Below are 15,339 nucleotides of genomic sequence, written 5' to 3'. Positions count from 1 at the left end.
AAGAGTACAAGTTACGTATGGGCTGAGGGTGGGTAGTCACTGAACTGTGGGTTGATATTGAATTGTGGGCTGTTGTGTGAGCCTAGCTGCGCTAACAAACCATGGCTTGTTAACCACGATCAACACACAGTTCACAGCCAAACAACAAACCATGGCTTCCATTCATGGGTTGCTCATGGTTAACAAACCATGGTTTGTTGGTACAGCTGGGTTAACACAACATGACAACCCATGCTTCAACAACATCCAACGGTTCAACGACAACTCACACTCAACCCATACCCTGGCTTGTCATATTGCATGAACACAGCCATTTACTTGGAAGAAAACTATTGCCCTCATTTCCTGCTGGTCATGGGCTTCCTGGTGACAACTGCTTGGCCCATGTGGGACACAGGATGCTAGACCACATGGTCTTGTGGCCTAATACAGCTGGGCTCTGTCTATATCCTCATTACCCACCTGATCTGAAGGGGGAAAAAAACTGGCAACCAAATTTATGCCAAGGGATTTGCTAATGCATTCCATCCCCACCCACGAAATCTACTTTGCTGCAAAAGGGTCACATTTCAAAATGCATCAAATCATATCAGGAAGTGATAAGGTCGGTAAAATCTGGCTCCCTTTGCTGGAATAGGGGCTTCGGTAAAGCCAAGCTTGGCCAGACAGAATGAGTGGTCAACCAGGACAGCTTGCCTACTATCTTTGAGCATGCCGTGTAGATGGGGAGATGTTTCAGTTCCATGTGAGGGTTTGGGTTAAGCCTCAGGTTAGGGTTAGGGTTGGAAATACCTGGCTCTCTGTGCTGGAACTAGGGCCTCTGTAAATCCAGGCTCGACGAGACAGACTGAGGGGTCAACCAGGTCAGCTTTCCTACTGTCTCTTTGAATGCCATACAGATAGGTATGTGTTTCATTGTCAGGTCAGGGTTAGGGTTGGGAAGACCTGGCTCCCTGTGCCAGAACCATGGCCTTGGTAAAGCTTAGCTTGGCCAGACAGACTGAGTAGTCAACCAGAATGGCTTTCCTACTGTCTTTGAGTATACCATATGGATGTGGAAATGTTTCATTTCTATGTGAGGGTTAGGGTAAAGCGTCAGATTAGGGTTAGGGTGGGGAAGACCTGGCTCCCTGTGCCAGGATGGGGCCATGGGAAAGGCTACCTCGGTCAACCTGATTGGTCAACCAGGACACCTTGCCTACTGACTGAGTGTACTTTGTGGATGGGAAGATGTTTCAATATCAGGTGGGGGTTAGGGTTAAGCCTCAGATTAGGGTTAGGGTTGGTAAAACCTGGGTCCCTGTGCAGGAAGAGGGGCTTCTGCAGTCACAGAGTTAGTTGGGTTTAGGACCTGTGAGAAAAACCCATTTATTAATTCAGGACAAGCTAGAATAGCTCTGTTTTGTTAAGGTACTATTGGCATTTGACCCCCGAAAACTAATGTGTATATAGAGAGATTCCCCCCACCCTTCACACAACAACAACAATAACAACACTAGAACACAGGGGTTATCCAATGAAATTAATGATTAATAGATTTGCGACGTACAAAAGGACATGCTTCTTCATAAAATGCGTAATTAAATGATGGAATTTGCAGCCATACTTTATGGTGATGACCTCCAGCTGAAGTGGTTTTAGAACCTGATTAGGTAATGTCATGGAGGAGCTTGGGGAGGTCTGTTGATGACTATTAGTTACAATGGCAAAATTGAACCTCCATGTTCAAAGGCAGTCTTCCACTGAATTTCAGTTGCTGGGGGGTAATAATGGGAAATAGACATTGGTTTCATGCCCTGTTTGTGGACAGTGAAGGGGTGGTCAATTTTGACATCCAAGTGCTCATCATGACCGTCCTCATAGCCATGCCTCCAAGAAGAGTCCAAAACTGCAGGCAGCTGTGTTGATTCACATCAACAAACCAGTTCTAGCAGTTTTCATCTGCTAGGAGCAAGTCTTTTGTAATACTGTTGTTGTTCAGTCGTTCAGTTGTGTCCGATTCTTCGTGACCCCACGGACCACAGCACGCCAGGCCTTCCTGTCCTCCGCTCTCTCCCGGAGCGTGCTCAAGTCCATATACATTGCATCGGTGATGCTATCTAGCCATCTCATCCTCTGCCGTCCCCTTCTCCTTTTGCCTTCGATCTTTCCCAGCATCAGGGTCTTTTCCAGGGGATTTTCTCTTCACATTAGGTGGCCAAAGTATTTGAGCTTCAGCTTCAGTATCCGTCCTTCCAATGAGCAGTCAGGGTTGATTTCCTTTAGAATTGACTGATTTGACCTCCTTGCAGTCCAGGGGACTCGTAAGAGTCTTCTCCAGCACCACAGTTCTAAGGCATCAATTCTTCGGCGCTCAGCCTTCCTTATTGTCCAGCTCTCACAGCCATACGTTGCTACTGGGAAAACCATAGCTTTGATTATATGGACCTTTGTCGGCAAGGTGAGGTCTCTGCTTCTTACTATGCTGTCTAGGTGTGCCATAGCTTTCCTCCCAAGGAGCAAGCGTCTTTTAATTTCATGGCTACAGTCACTGTCTGCGGTGATCTTGGAGCCCAAGAAAGTAAAATCTGTCACTGCTTCCATTTCTTCCCCTTCTATATGCCAGGAAGTGATGGGGCCAGATGCCATGATCTTCGTTTTTTTAATGTTGAGTTTCAAACCAGCTTTTGCACTCTCCACTTTCACCTTCAACACGAGGCTCTTGAGATCCTCTTCGCTTTCTGCCATTAGGGTGGTATCGTCTGCGTATCGGAGGTTGTTGATAATTCTCCCAGCAATCTTAATTCCGACCTCTGATTCATCCAACCCGGCATTTCTCATGTTGTACTCTGCATATAAATTAAATAAGCAGGGCGACAATATGCAGTGTTGTCGTACTCCTTTCCCAATTTTGAACCAATCGGTTGTTCCATGTCTGGTTCTTACTGTTGCTTCTTGACCCTCGTACAGGTTTCTCAGGAGACAGGTAAGGTGGTCTGGTACCCCCATCTCTTTCAGAATTTGCCACAGTTTGTTGTGATCCACACCATCAAAGGCTTTAGCGTAGTCAATGAAGCAGAAATAGACGTTTTTCTGGAATTCTCTTGCTTTCTCCACGATGCAGCGAATGCTGGCGATTTGATCTCTAGTTCCTCTGCCTCTTCGAAACCCAGCTTGTACTTCCGGTAGTTCTTGTTTCTCATACTGCTGAAGCCTAGCTTGTAGGATTTTGAGCATCACTTTGCTGGCATGTGAAATGAGCACAATTGTGCGGTAGTTTGAACACTCTTTGGCATTGCCCTTCTTTGGAATTGGAATGTAAACTGACCTTTTCCAGTCTTGTGGCCACTGTTGAGTGTTCCAAATTTGTTGGCATATTGAGCGCAGCACTTTAACAGCATCATTTTTTAGGATTTTAAATAGCTCAGCTGGAATACTGTCATCTCCGCTAGCTTTGTTGTTACTAATGCTTCCTAAGACCCACTTGACTTCACTCTCAAGGATGTCCGGCTCAAATTCAGTGACCGCACTATCATGGCTATCAGGGACATTCAGAACTTTCCTGTATAGTTCTTCTGTGTATTCTTGCCACCTCTTCTTAATCTCATCTGCTTCTGTTAGGTCCCTGCCTTCTTTGTCCTTTATCATGCCCGTCTTTGCACAAAACATTCCCTTGAGATCTCCGATTTTCTTGAAGAGATCTCTAGTCTTTCCCATTCTGTTGTTTTCCTCGATGTCTTTGCATTGTTCATTTAAGAAGGCCTTCTTGTCTCTCCTTGCTATTCTCTGGAACTCTGCATTCAGTTGGATATATCTTCCCCTTTCTCCCTTGCTTTTCACTTCCCTTCTTTCCTCAGCTACTTGTAAAGCCTCATGAGACAGCCACTTGGCTTTCTTGCATTTCTTTTTCTTTGGGATGGATTGAGTTGCTGCCTCCTGAACAATGTTACGGACCTCCGTCCATAGTTCCTCAGGCACTCTGTCTATCAGGTCTAATCCCTTAAATCTATTCATCACCTCCATTGTATATTCATAAGGGATATGGTTGAGGTCATACCTGAATGGTTTAGTGGTTTTCCCTACGTTCTTCAATTTAAGCCGAAATTTTGCAATAAGAAGCTCATGATCTGAGCCACAGTCTGTCATTTGTAATACTAATGGGTCTCAATTCCCCATTCAAGACCAAGCCACACCCAAAATGCTTTATATTACAACCAGGAACAATGTATTTTTGCTGTGAAAGTTCATCCCCCACACCCAGTCACTGAGGGTTGCAGCTAAGTGCAGAGGGAACAGGGAATCCAAGGGCTGGGGGGCAGGAGATGACACCAGTGTCCCTGCTAATAAAAAAAATCCAGGCACCATGTCCCTGCAAGCCCCGCTGGCACTGTACCACTGCTTGGGGGTTCCCACTGGGGCATCTGCTTGGTCATTGTGGGAAATAGGCCCTTTGGAAGGTCTTAAATCCCTTTTTTGAGTTTTCTCTCCTTGAAAAACCCAATAAGCCACTGTGGCTCTTATGCTGTAAAAGCCATGCATTTTTTTCCAAGAGGTTTTCTACACGAGGCTCCTAATTCACTTTATCTACTTTTGATGTTGTTGCAAAACTGAGATCCAAGCACTACAGAGGAGCATTTCCTTTCCTGCCTTCCTGCTATATGACCTCTAGGTAGCACTGTGATATAGTGAAATATTGGAAATACACATGTGGAACTCTCGCTTTCTTTTGCTTTCACAATTAAATGCAGCATTTTCCCTGCTCTAAAAAAAACTTGCTGATAGTGCTGGTTAGACACAGAAGCAAAACTGGAGGCTCAAGGCATCATCTAAAGAACCTGTAAACAACCATGAGTAGGGAATGATGAGCGCGCAATAAATGCTTCACGTAGAAAAGTCCCAAGTCTTCCAATGTGTTGATGCTAAATCTTGCCCAGTGTGCACAGGGGCACACATCAGCCCCTAAACACCAGGGAGTTGGTTAAAAGACCCTTTCCTTTGGTTAAGATTAATGCATTTGTATTCTGCTCAGCCACCTGATGGATCTCTACACGGCACTGCTTTCAACCTTCACTCCGTCATAACTGCGCAGCACTGCAGCTGTGAGTTAGGTTCTGCTGTGGTACACATGTGTTTTACTGCGGACTTCTCCAGCGGGAAAATCCTCTGTGCCACGACACATAGCTGTCGAAGCGAAGTAAACTGCAGCAGTCGCGCTGCCCTTTTTTTTACCATTAGATTTAAATATGCGGCTATGCAGGCACATGAAGGTGGGGAGGCTACACTTCGGGTTTTAGTGGCTGTTTGGTGTTTTAGGGGTTCTTTTGTGTCTGTCCATTTCTCGTTTGGCAGTTCTCCAGCCCGAGATTCTCGCAATGGTTCGCCAAGCCATGTGCCCTTGAGGGGTACATGCGTACCCATCATTCCAAAATGGTGGCTGGAGCAAAGTTGGTCCTGGACCTTCTGCTCCCCCGACCCCCCGGCCCTTGGCTGCTGACTCCAAAGCAGTCATTGCAGAGATACGAAGTCGCGAAAGTGTGGTTGGCGAAATGAGCATGCTTCCCCGTGCCTCTGTAATTGTGTAGCCATGGAGGAACGGGGAGGAGAGAAGGGGAGTCACAGAGTGACACAAGGACTAGGCACGCCAACCACATGCCCACCACAAAATGCAAAGTCGGTTCAGGGAAGGGACAGACAGCTTGCAACCACAAGAAACCCACAGCAAACCAAAGCATCACAGCAAAACGCGTCTTTGGAAATCCACATTTTCCAGGTGAAAACCACAGTTAGGCTGCGAAGTGGAGACTGTCCCGAAGGACCTTGAATTGCAGCGGCCCCGGAGTAAATGGCTCGTGTAGATGGGGCCCTACTGGAGTCACACATTCAGTCCTCCATTTAATAAAGGACTGGAAGTCCGCCTCATTTAAACAGCCCCTTAAGGCGCAATCTTCTGCATGATTAGGCAGAAAAAAGTCCTACAACTCCCAGCATTCCCTATCCATTCACGAGAGAGAGGGAGAGATGGTGTTTTTGCACAAATTGCTTTATTTACAAATATACAAGTACAGTATAAGTTAAGGTCACCAAAAAGAGAGGAAATGCATCACCAGAAGAGAGAATGAAAGAGGACACGGAGTTGCATAATATTTGCATATGCTGATGTATATGTATAGATGCAAACGTAAAAGTAATTATGTGACAAGCTGGTGACCAGGCAATCTGAGTGCCTGGCTTAGTCTGCTGCCCAGGTGCTCCCTGTTGTGGGCAACTCCAAGGCCCTTTTTAGCTCTTCCTTCTGAGGGTTCCTTATCTTTAAACCAGACTTGCACAGGACAGCCCTTCCAAGAGAGGATGCCCTCCATATAACAGACTGGCAGCCCTTCAAGGCCAGGACTATTGTCTATAAAGCAGAACACATGTCCACCCTAGCACTATGGCAAACAGCAGGCACACTGACCAGCAGCGGATTCCTAACTTCAGTTGCCCAGAGAGAAAGTGAGAGAGAGCGAGAGGAAGAGAGCGCCTGTGTAGTGAGTATGAAAGGAAAACCACCAGCCCTGTTGAAGTAGAAACTGCAGTACCCCTCCCGGAGGCCACCCCCTTTACTGAACTCTGGAAGACCGTGAGTTGCTCTGAAAAGACTCAGGAAGGCTGTGAGTTGGGTGGCTAGATGAACAGCGTACACCAGATCTGCAGGATTCTTGTACCTTTTGGCAGCACTGCAGGAGGGAGGAGGAGGGGGATTTGGCTACTAGTCCCTGCATATCCTCCACAGTTGAGAGAAAGTGCAGTTTCCAGAATTACCTCTCTGGAAAATCTGTCCTTGAGCAAGTTGATGTTGCTAGAACAGGATAAGACATATGAAGAAGGCTTCTAGACAAAATGTGATGGGCTTTTTTCACAAAATGAATTGGTACTTTCTAGCAGCACCTTCAGGCTTGCCTCTCCCTTTTCGCTACCAGGATTTTTCTTCCTTTGTTAGGTCAATGCATCATCATAACCATCACCATGTTCTATCCACCCCCTTTGTTCCTTCCTTTGCATCTGGCCAGCCTGCAAAAACCAGAACAGAAATACCTTGCTTGTGCTGAAAGCTGATGGGGTGGAAAGAGCTCTCTTCCAAGATAAAAAGCTATACAGCAGTTTTAAATCACCTGGGTTTCCAGTAGGGTTTTTTTCCTGGAAAGTTTGTGTCCTGGGTCTTTAACTGCTGTGCAACAAGTAGAAATTCAACAGGCAAAGCTTTCCCCCATCACTGAATTGCCATGCCAAGGAAAACCTAGGCCTGCTAAATATTTTGCTTCCCACACAACTCTTAGAGGCTCAGGAAGCCTGCCAGGAAGGGGGAGATATGTTGGCAACCCTATTTATACATGCTGTATAAATGGTAAATATTAATGCACTCAGATTAACAACTGACAGAGCAATTTAAGACATCGGATTTTGTCTGCAGCTTCTGTTGTGAGTAAACATAGAAATGCCACTTTTTTACCACCTAACAACCTGCCTGGAGTAGCTTCTCTTGCTAAATTTCTTGGGGTAAGTGTTTGCTGCTGTTAAAGGCACAGACTCAGGACTAGAGCAGAAAAGCGGGTTATACAGGATTGCCAACTGATTGGGGAAAGAACCAACCCACCTTGGCTTGTAGTTATGCCTTTCAGAGCAGTTTGAGGATAATATTTATCTCCATGTTATGAAATGTTTCAAATGCCAATTTCTGCATAACAAGCACATCCCCAAACTGGAAGGACAACTGGGATGGGCCAGGGAGAAAAATCTGGCCATAGTTACATCTCATGATTTCCCTTAGTTAGGTTTTTCTTCTGCTTGCCTCAAGTTATCCTTGCACTTGACTGTGTTTGCTTTGAGTGGGTGGCATTGTTTATGATCAGAAAGATAAAATAAGAGGCTTGGAACAGGGCTGCCTTCTAGGCTGTAGCCATGAATCAGTTTTGCTAGTGTGTTTATAGCTTAAGAACATAAGCAGAGCTCTGAAGCTGGATCAGACCAAAGATCCCTCTAGTCCAGAGCGGTCAGACAGATGACCTCTAGGAAGCACACAAGCAGCAGGCTGGAAGGCAATAACCCTCCTGTGATTTGCCATCTAGCAACTGCTGTCTGGAAATAGACTTCCTCTAGACATGGAGGTTCCATTCTCAGCAATGACTGTGAATAGCTGCTGATGCATCATTGCCTTTAGCATGCATGCATATAAATTCATGTGCATGCATATAAATTAATGTGCATGAACACTGAGGCACCACATGGCACACAACTGGCTGTGTCACACTGTCTCACACACACACACACACACACACACACTGCAGCAGTGGAGGTATTTTTTGAGCCACTGATGATAGTAGGACAATTGTAGTTTTCTAGTATATTATATATCCTTATACCCAAGAACAATCACCCTCTTGGCTTTTTCCAGAGAGGTTCCCAGCTATGTTAGTTTATTGCCATAAAAATAAGACAGAGTCTTGTGGCATCATAAAGACTAACACATTTATTATGGCAGAAACTTTTGTGGACTAGATGTCACTTCATCAGATGCATTAGAAACCTTGTGCCATAATCAATTTGTTGGCCTTTAAGGTACTCCTACAATCCTTTGTGTTTTTCTTGGCTTTGAAATCAGTGGAAGGCAGGTGACTTAAAAATAGAGGAGGAACAGGGCATGCGGAATAGAGTCCCTTTTATCCATCTGGGAAATGTTGGAGAATAGAGGAGAGGGTAATCTGAGTAGGTGATGATCCATGCCATGCCCTTCACTCTGACACACACACCCCTGCCACCAACAGTTAAGGGTCTCTTCTAGGTCAAGTTGCCCCTCAGCTTTTCAAGTGCTTGAGCGAGTCCTAGACTTAGGACCTACTAGTGAAGGGCTGGATCCTTTCCTCTTGAACAGGCACTCTTTCTTCACGGAAAGCCTTTGTTATGTCCAGAACTGTAACACACCCACAAGCGATAGTTCTCTGAATGTTTGGCTACATTTACACAGAGCAGCAAGAGATCCAAATGGCAACGCTGTTGACGCCAGGCGACATTTCACAGAAGCACAACCCTAGCAAACTCTCTCCACCCACCTTGGTTGTTCCTCCTTCCCCCTCTTCTCTCCACCAGCACCAAGGACGGATACAAGGTTTTCAAAAATTTCTAAATCTACTGCAAACAAGTCTGAGGGGCGGGCAGGGAATGAGAGAGAGAGAAAAAGAGAGTGTGGTGCTTTAAATCAAGGGCCTCTGGGCTTGAAGCTGACCACAAAATGACGAAAGATGTCTGAGTGAATTGTGAGCCACACAAAGACCTTGGACAACTGGCAGGCAGGCCAGCAATTCACAGCTGGAAAAAGCATCTGCGGTTCTCAGTTGCAGGTGGCTGTATGCACTCTTCGTGAAACCTGCGGCCCTCCACCCACCCCAGTTCTGGTGGTGACTTCATTCATGCATATATTCCTCAGGTCATTCCATTTCCAGCAGAGCTGCAGATCTTTTGCCTGCTATTGTGTATCAGCAGGGAAATCAGGGAGGGAAACACACAAGCATCTTCCTGACTACATTTTTCTCCCCTCTCCCCTGCCTTGAGCGACTGAATGGCAGACAGAATTTCAACAGGTGAAGCCTTTCCCCTCACTGTACTTGCTGGAGGTTATAGCAATGTTGCCGTTAGGAATCTACTTTATGGCAGGCCAGAACACTGATCCATTTCGCTTGCTGTTGTCTGCAACAGTCTTCACCAACCTGGTGCCATCCAGATGTGTTTGACTGCAATTCCCATCATTCCCAGCCAGCATGATGGGGGTTGCTGTCAAACACATCTGGAGAACACCAGGTTGAGAAGGCTGGTCTATGGCCCCCCAGATGTTGCGGGACTACAACTCCTAGCATCCATGACTGCTGGCCATGCTGGCCGAGGCTGATGGTCCAAGAACATCTGGAGGGCCACAGATCCCACTCCCCTGGACTACGGAGGCTGGCAGTAGCTCTCCAAAGTTCCAGATTGGAGGGTCTTTCCTAGCCCATAGCAGGGACTGAACCTGGGACCTTCTGTGTGCAAAGCAGGGGCTCCGCCGCCGAGCTCCAGCCTTGCAAAGCCAGTCTGGGGAACTGCCATGATGTGCCACGGTTGCAAGCAGTAAAAGTGTCTTCTGCAAACAAAGGGTGCGGTGTTTCTGCACCACCAGAACCCCCCGTGCTCTAGTTCAGCAGTTTCATGCTGCACTGTGGTGGATTGGAAGGAGGAGCATGAAGGCAGCAGAGTGAGTGGGTACACAGATTCGCCCTGCGTGGCACAGTCCAGCAGGAAATTCTCCTGTGCGAGCCGAGCCCCACTGAAGCACTGGGGAGTTGCGAACAAGCGTGATGGTGCAGCTCGTGATCCATTCAATGAGGCTTGTGCGGGAGCTTTCTGCTGGGGTTCCACCTGAGATATGGAAACATCTTTGACTGGCCCCGCTTCTGGCTGCATCACAAACTCAAACGTCGTCCCTTGTCGGGGCGGGTTCCAGTGGAGCCAGGGCTCACAGGGCACAGCGGCAACAGTTTTGTTTTCTCATTAGCAGGGACTGGGTGATCAGACTTCCCTGTTCCCTCTTAGCTGCAATCCTCACAGTAACTGGGGGGAAGCTAATTTTCCCAGCAACAAAACATCATTCCTGGTTGTCATGCAAAGTCATTTGAGGAGGCTTGGTCTCGCATAGGCAATTAAGACCCATTTGCTTGACAAAAGACCTGCTCCTGGGGGAGATGAAAACTGCTAGGGCTGGTTGGTTGATATGGATGACTCAGCTGCCTGCAGTTTTGGGCTGTCCGGGGGGGGGGGGGGGGGGTGGCTAGGGAGATCATCATGATGAGCGCCTGCACTTCAAAATTTACTGCACCACTGGCAAGTTCTCTTGACTCTGCACGGCAACAGGTCACTGCCAGGTTGAATGGATCCATGCCTTTGAACCACTTCAAGATACTTCGCACAAAGTGTTCCAGGCCCTCCCCTCAGGCCTTTTGAATGTCAGTCCATCTTTTTCTACACACCAGGAGGAACTGAGCTCAGATATTTGGCTCTGGTTGAAGGCCAAAAGCTTTGGGAGAGTTTTCTTGTGTGTGGCAAAGAAAGCAGTCTCCCTGTCTTAATTTATAGCCTGAATCAAGAAAGCTGCCTTGAGCTCTGGCCTCGTAGCGTGGACGTGGAGTTCTTTCTCAGCCGCAGCAGTGTTTTGATCTCTGCCTTGACATAATGAGGATTTGAGAAGCAGGGCAGGAAAGCAACTTCGCAGCCACTGTGGCTGCAGATTGGGATGGGGCCGGCAGCTGAGACTGCGCACCTCGCAAAAGCTGGTTCACACTAGCATATTATTTACCATTCATCACGTTGTTCCTTTAAACCTGATGAGGAGCAGCTGAGCGTGTGAGCTGCTGTTAGTGGTGGTGGTTCTACAGAACATCCAGGCTCTGAGTCCGTATGTCTCTAAATGCCAGTGGCGCGGCAGCAAGAGGGGGCCATAGGCCTCATGCCCTGCTTGTGGGCTTCCCAGAGGCATCTGGCTGGCCACTGTGGGAAGCAAGATGCTGGACTACCCAGATCTTCGGTCTGATCCTCAAGGGCTCTTCTTATGTCAGCTGCTTTCACCAAAAAGCATTGTGCACAAGGTGATACGTCAGGACTGACCAAAACTGGAACATGGAATCTGCAGAGCTGGGAACTGCTGCTTCATACGGGTGTCCCCACCAAGGCTACAGCATGGAGCGTTCCCTGGGCAAGAAGGGTTCTTGAGCTTTAGAGGGACTCTGACCACTCAGGCTGCTCATTGGCAGCCCTCAACAGCAAGGAGTATAAAAGCAAGGAGACTCTGCCTCAGCAATTAAAATGCCTTACAGGGTCTTATATGGTCTGGCTCCTGTCAAGGGTAGGCACGGTGGGGCACCTGCCAAGGATCCACACCCCAGCAAGGTCCCACTGACAAGGACCCCCTGGAGTTGCTCCTCCTCTTCACCATCGCTCCCTGCTTGTTCACCTGTCTCTCACTCTGGCTCAGGTAGGGATGTCTGTCACTGGGAAATCTGCCCTTTTGGGGGCTCAAAAGATTCCCACAGCTCTCATGATTTGGCTTGCATTTTCGAGCTGAGCTGGGGGTTTGTTCCTGAAATACAGGAACTGGGGGGGGGGGATGTTCTTGAGTAAAAAGCAATTTGCACAAATTATGGCTGAAATTTGTGTAATTTACACAAACTGCAGCTGCAATTTGTGCTAATTGCATTGCAGTTTTTTTTAAAAACCTGGAAATCCACAAGCTGGCCTGACTCAGGAAAGTGAGCTGAAGTCTGGGGAGCCAAGCTGACTACAGCTCAGAGCGCTTCACCCCCCAGATAGGTTCCTCTGACATCTCTGTGCCCAGACAATGGAGGCGGTGAGCAATAGGTGCCGGTGCCTGTCTCTCCGCCTGACAAGCAAGCAAGTGGTGGCAACAATGAAGAAGAGGATACGGGTCAGCAGCAGCTGTTGACAATGGTAATGAGAAGAGAAACGCACTGGGGGGGCGGGCATGGAAGCTGCCTTGCCCAAGAGCCTTCAGAGACCTGGACCTGACACTGCTGACTACCAACCCTTACCCTGCAGCTCTGACATGATGTGGAAGTTGTAGTTTTAGATCTAGGGTGACTGTTTTATTTTCAAATATTTCTATCCCTAACTCTGCACCGAGCATCCAAGCTGCTAACGAGATCACAGAACCATAGAATAGTAGGGCTGGAAGGGGCCTACAAGACCATCGAGAGTCCAACCCCCTGCTCAGTGCAGGAATCCAAGTCAGAACATCCCCGACAGATGGCTGTCCAGCCTCATCTTGAATGCCTCCAGTGTGGGAGAGCCCACCCCTCCCTAGGTCATGGGTTCCATTGTCATGTTGCTCTAACAGTCAGGAAGTTTTTCCTGATGTTCAGCCAGAATCTGGCTTCCTGTAACTTGAGCCCATGATTCCGTGTCCTGCACTCTGGGATGATGGAGAAGAGATCCTGGCCTTCCTCTCTGGGACAACCTTTCAAGTACTTGAAGAGCGCCATCATATCTCCCCTCAGTCTTCTCTTCTCAAGGCTCAACATGCCCAGATCTTCCAGTCTCTCTTCATAGGGCTTTGTTTCCAGCCCCCTGATCATCTTTGTTGCCCTCCTCTGAACCCTCTAGATAAATTAAAACAGTAAGGGCACAGGAATCCGAGACCAAAACAGCAAACAATACTAACAATGTAAAACTAACAGCTTCCAAAGAGCAATCAAACAAAGAGTCCCCCCGCCCCCAAATGCTTGCCTAAATAAACCTGGTTGAACAACACATAAAGAAGTAGCCCCTCTCTGTAGTGAGCTCCACCACTGTCCCTGGCAGCCACCAACCTTACGTCTGATGGTGGAGCAGGGGAGAGGGCGGAACAAAGCAGGGCCTCCATCAGAGCAAGTGGGTGATATTTATCCCTTTGGGTCCAGTCCAGTTAATATTCATGTACGTCCCTTGATTTCTCTACACCTGATGGCTGGCATTTGTGTGTGTGATGTGATGTAAAAGTGGTTATAGATCTGGGATGGCCCATTCACACATGAAGGTCTTCACTTACATGTGTACCAGCCCCAGTTTATAACTGGCAGATGACTGCATGAGCATGCTTGACATGTACCAAGTCCCAGGTTCCATCCCCAGCACCTCCAGTAAAAAGGCTCAGAGAGCCATTGATGGGAGAGACACCCTTCCTGAGAGCTGGGGGGAGGGGGGGCTGCTACCAGCCAGAGTAAACAGTGAAGGGAGAGGTGGACCTGCAGTCTGACTCTGACCTGGACCTAACTTTCAGCCAGCCTCCACTTTTTGCACTGAGGCACAAGGCATTTGGGGTGGGCTGATGGGGACTGGTAGCTCTCTGCGTTCCAGAATCTTTGTCTGAGTAAAATGGGTGTTAGCTCTGCAAACATTAAAGAATGTTCTGTATGCAGGATGTGTGACAACATTAAGAGGCATCTTAATTGCTTATTTTGTGCCTTTCCCTCTCCCCCCTCCCCCCTTCATGGCTGCTAAGTAGCTGCTTGTTGAGTGCAGTCCAGAAGGGGGAACAAAATGCCACTTTGTTTTCAGCTCAAAGCCTGACATTGCTAAGGAAGGAAAAGAATGTGGCTGGATTATGAGAAGAAACAGCGTTCTGCGAGGAATATCAGGAGGCGAGATCACAATGATGCTATTTGGGTAAATCTGGACAGGTCAAAGGAGTTGGTTACAATAAACAGAAATGCTGTAAAGCTACGTTTATAATCCAGACCCTACAAGTCATCCTCTAATCAAATCCACATAACTCCTGGTTATAATGTAGCCCTAAACTACTCATGACTAGGGGGGTGTCTCCATGGTCGATTTGCCGCAAGCTGGCTCCGTTTCAAGGTCATTCGGAGTACATGACATCATGGCCATCCTGCAAATACCCTGGAGCTTTTCATGGAAAAAAACAGATTTCCTGAGACTACTTTAAGTCCTATTCTTTTCTTTAAGTCAGGTTCTCCATGGTATAGCTGTTGTGCGCCCCAACCCCTGCACTTACCTCGGGTATGCTAGCCCTGCCCAGGGATGTGCCTTTCACCATGACCCTGGTCAAGGGGGGTTTCCTGCCCAGCACAAACCAATTAGTGTCTACTCAGAAGTAATTCCCATTGTAGTCAATGAGGCTTGTCCCCTAAATGCACACTTCAGAATTTACAGAGATCCCCCTCAATCGAAATAGCACATTTTAAAGCACTAATTCCCTAAAGGCTGTGAAGCGCTATCTCAAAGCTGCAATTCTCCATTCTTTTGTTTATCGCCATTCGGAAGTAACTAATTCACACCTTTGACCCCGAGCTGCATCAGGTTAGAAAGGGGGCTAGTTTCCCATCCCTGTCTTTCCCAGCACAAACATATGTGCGTCTCCTCAGAAGTAACTCCCATTGTGGTCAATGAGGCTTGTTCCTGAAATGCACACTCCAGAAGTTACTGAGATTGCCATGCATCGAAATAACATATTTAGGAGCCTTAATGACGAAGCTGCATGTCCTTTGATGTTTGCTTCCTTGCTTTTCAGAAGTAATTAAGTCGCAGCTTCAATCCTTTGCAGCATCAGGAGCTTCAGCAGAAAGGAGAAAGGGGATTAGAAACAGGGCTGGTTGGAATTAATTCACATTAATTGGAGTAATTAATGTGAAGCTTCGATCGTTTCCAGCTTTGTCAGCCATAAGGACAGACGTGGGAAGCCTCTTGCATTGGAGGGAGGGGGAAAGCCTCTTGCAATAGTTGATCAGCCTCTGCCAATCTGATGATGTTCACTCCAATCCCCCCACTCCACCTGGAAGTATGCTGCTG

The sequence above is a fragment of the Heloderma suspectum genome, chromosome 12 (assembly GCF_057233095.1).
Source record: "Heloderma suspectum isolate Gila_16-S chromosome 12, 16-S_ref, whole genome shotgun sequence".
Lineage (NCBI taxonomy): Eukaryota > Metazoa > Chordata > Lepidosauria > Squamata > Helodermatidae > Heloderma > Heloderma suspectum.
This window is presented reverse-complemented; position numbering follows the sequence as displayed.